This window comes from Hyla sarda, chromosome 4 (assembly GCF_029499605.1).
Source record: "Hyla sarda isolate aHylSar1 chromosome 4, aHylSar1.hap1, whole genome shotgun sequence".
Taxonomy (NCBI): domain Eukaryota; kingdom Metazoa; phylum Chordata; class Amphibia; order Anura; family Hylidae; genus Hyla; species Hyla sarda.
In genome coordinates, this window is record NC_079192.1 from 361,378,098 (window position 1) to 361,382,498 (window position 4,401).

Here is a 4,401-nt window from a genome sequence, read left to right on the forward strand (position 1 = left end):
TATTAAATGAATGGACTTTAAAGGGGTTATCCAGAAATAGAAAAACAGAGCTGATTTCTTTCAAAAACAGCTCCACGTCTGTCCCAGGTTGTTTGTGCTATTACAACTTGGCTCCATTCACTTTAAAGAGTACCTTTTTTTTCTCTCAAATATCTTTTTATTCATTTTCAAAATATAACAAAGAACAGTGCTGGACTGACACACAGTCCCATAAGTGAATAACATGGATTCAAACAGTCTGTAACGATAATACAATTTGCTGTTGAAATTCTAAGTTGGAATATGCATAGTGAATAGTGCGTCCCCTGCTTCGTTGCTATGCACTGCACGGCGCGGCGCACTGACGTCATGCGCCGCTCATAGCAACGACACAGGGGACGCACGCCGGAAGCCTGAAGCAGCGCGAGGACCCGACCCCGGCAACAGGTAATTATGCCACCGGGGATGGGGGGAGGCAACGGGGCAGCTGCGCCGGCAATGGGTGCCGCTGCCCCTTCTCTCCCCTGGCTGTCGGCGTCGCTTCTCTCCCCCTGGCTATCGGCACCGGCAATCGGCCGGCACCGATAGTCAGGGGGACAGAACTGGCAGCGGCGCCGATAGCCAGGGGGAGAGAAGGGCCGGCAGCAGGGCTCTAGACCCCAGGAAAGGCAGGGGGAGAGAAGCGGGCAGCGACAGCCTCTCTCCCCCTGCCTTTCCTGGGGGTGTATAGGCGTATAACACGCACATAAACTTTAGGCTAAAAATTTTAGCCTAAAAAGTGCGTGTTATACGCCGATAAATACGGTATATATATAAATTTTAGTTTATTGTGTGTGGGATTTGGGTGGATTAGGGTGTGGCAGAAGATTGAGGAGCTGCAGAGCCTAGTAGGGGCCCTTGCTTTTTTTTGGTCCGGGGGCCCCGAGTGTTAGTCCGCTCCTGGGAGGGGGTGTAATTAAGGGGGGAGGAGGGGGTAAATAAAGGGGGGGAGGGAGGGGGGTGTAATTAAGGGGGGATGCGGGTGGGGGGGGTGCCAAACAAAGGGTCCGCCCCGGGTGCCAAATGCTCTAGGTACGCCCCTGTTGGGAAGTGCCACGATTCGCTACTAAGGGCGCAGTCAAATCCATCCATTTTTGTAACTGAATGGCTCTGTACAGCTTCCCTAAATCGGGAAGGCCAATGCCTCCTTCTGCTGGACGCCTAGCTAAAATGCTATGCGCCAGGCGTGGTTTCTGCGACTTCCAATAGTTGCCTTATGGACTTGAAAAAGGACTGGGGTAGGGCAATGGGTAACATCCGTAGAGTATATGTAATTTTAGGGAGTATGTAACATTTTAAGACATTTTTCCTACCGAACCAGGAGATAATAGGGAGGTCATATTCCACTTTAAAGAGTACCTGTCATGATCCTGTTAAATTTTTAAATCCTCCCAGTTCACTGCCCCATCATGATAAACCACCTTCTGCCTTTATTTTATTATTTTTTAGTTTTCTACCTTGATATTGCTCTGTATTTTCTGTTCCATCTCAAATTCACAGACTGGTAAGGGGCATTACCGAGCAGGCGTGACATCATCTTAAGCCATACAGGGGAGAACTTCCTCCCTCACTCTGCTACACAAACAACCCAATGCAGTTCAGTGTGACATGAGCTATAATTGGCTAAGGCTGAACCCCCCCCCAAGCACTCCAGACTGCATTTCGTGATTTTGGCCTTCTGCCAGGCCAGCAGGAGTCCAAAGTCTGTGAAAGAGATGGGGGAAGTGTGCTCTGGACAAGTAGGGAAACACGTAATGGCAGCTTTTTTAAACACAAATAGAACAGAAAACTTGAAAAAAATAGTTTTAATGACAGTAGTCAAAAATAGTTTTAAGCTGCCAAACCACACCAAACCTGGAGACAGACGGGGAGCGTTATTTGAAAGAAATTAGCTCTGTTTTTCTATTCCTCAATAACCCCTTTAATATGTAATATTTAAGAGCTGAAAGATAAATAGGCACATCGCTCAGATCTGCACCACAGACCCTTATATTCTACCAATCATTGGGGTTCAGGTTTACCAATGAAACATATTGCCATATCTCAATATGTAAAGGTGAATCTACAATCTAAATAATCTGAATAGAAGATGGGTTGAGTTCTCTTCCAAAAGCAAACATGCCCTTTTTGAAAGCACTTCTATAGACAGTTATATGTATCCATGAGGCCAAAAGCTTTAACCAATACCTTGAAAGAACCAATCCAAGTGTGCATGCCCTACGTTATCCAATGCCTTAGGAATTGGCTAAAACATTCCTAGTTTTGCACAAATTCATGCTGGTCTTATGCACACCTAGAGCCATTGTCACCACTACTACAGCCAAGGATTAAAGGGATTATATTAATTTTCTAGCCACTTTTTCTTTATTTATTTCTGTTACAAACTCAGCTGCTGAGTCTTTGAAACCTAACTTCAAAGCAGTTAAACCTTTTAGTGCTGGAAGGATAAGACGGATGGAAGGATTAGTGGCCACATTTGCTAAACGATGCTATTCTATAAAACTAATTCGAGCTCTGGAGGACCCCTTTCAGCCTATTGAATGGGCAAGTAAATGTCTGGTGCTCAGAGCCATGCCATTAATTAAACAACGCTGCTTAGACAACATAGGTTTAATGTTGAGAAAATTATTCAACCAAAGTAACATAGACCTTAATCATGGTTTATTTCATTTTTACAAAAATACATTTTAATTGTTTTGCCTGAGCACATTATGTTTTCCAGCCCAGGTGGTGCTTCCAGACCAGCAGTGTAGTTATGTTCAGTACATAGCTTAACACTACTGTGCATGTGGCTAAAATACTACTACATTCAGATGCTGTTATGCCAGTGGGTTGCTAAAATCCATTATTACTTTTCATAGAGTGTTAAATTGGGGAAGGTAGGAAGATTAGCCATGGTGATAAGTGCAAGAAAATATAATAATATTAAGCAATTGAACATGTTGCCCCATGTTGGTATAAATAATAATGTTCATTTCATATGTATCTGCTTGTTGACTTCAAAATCCAAGTAGTCGGTATAGTCATAAGGAAGTTCATCTTCTTTATTTATATTAGTCATTTTTTTCAGCAACTTAATTCTTTAACTCCCTCTAAGGGTGGGTTCACAGGGCAAAAATTGTGCAGAATGTCCGCCCAGAAAACACGGATGCCGAAATCAGGATTTCCATTGCCAAAACATTTATTCAACGGAAATTCTGCTGTGTGCACAGTGCAGCAAAATCCCATTGAAGTCTGTGTCGAATATATTTCTGCAGGGATTCCACATGGACATTCTGCCCTGTGAACCCTAACCATAGTCATGGGGTTCTTAAAGAGGTACTCCTGCCCTAAGATATATTCCAGGGGCGGCCCCTCCCATAGACTTGCATTAAGGGGACGGGCCGTGATGTCACAAGGGGCGGAGCCATGATGTCACGCGGCTCCGTCCCCCGTATCGCCCGTCATTACGCACAGAGCAAACTCGCTCTGTGCTGTAATGATAGCGCGTGCCGCAGCGGGGATCCCAGGGGTCCCCAGCAGCGGGACCGCGGCGATCTGACATTTTATCCCCTATCCTTTGGATAGGGGATAAAATGTCTAGGGGCGGAATACCCCTTTAAGATGTCTAAGGGCCGGAGTACCCCTTTAAAGACATTTAGAGGGAGTTTGGAAGCTGAGTTCTCTCAATATCCAGAGTCTGCCAGCTGTTTCCTGCAGCTGACAGCCACTGCCAATAGCTTGCACAGATTTTCAATACTGGCTATTTAACTGTTTAAATGCCATTGCCAAAGCTGACAGCGATGTTTAACGGCTTTGGACGTAAATGTACATCCTGGTGCGGTGGTACTTAACGCACCAGGACGTACATTTACTTCCTATACATGACGAGAGCACCGGAACGGTGCTCGCATCATGAACGGCGGGTCGCGGCTGCTATCAGCAGCCAAGGACCCACCGGTAATGGTGGAGATCAGCCATCGCAATGATGTCTGCCATTAACCCCTCAGATGCCATGATCAATACTGATCACGGCATCTGGGAAAGTGCGGCACTTTGAATGGGTGATCGGATTGTCCACATCCCTGCACCGGGAATCCGATCACCCATGATGGCGGGCGGAGGTCTTTTAACCTGCGTCCCGCCGTCATCTGGCATCTGCAGTTGAGCAGTAGATGGCCGATTATATTGATCAGTGGTATGCCTATGTATAGCACTAAACAGTATTAGCAATCAAGTGATTGCTATAAATAGTCCCCTATGGGGACTATAAAAGTGTAATATAAGTAAAAAAAAAAAAAAAAAGATTACATTTTTTTTTACTAAGCCCCTCCCCCAATAAAAATGAAAATTAAAAGGTATGTAAGTTTCCAAATTATGAAAATATTATAACATTGAAACCAC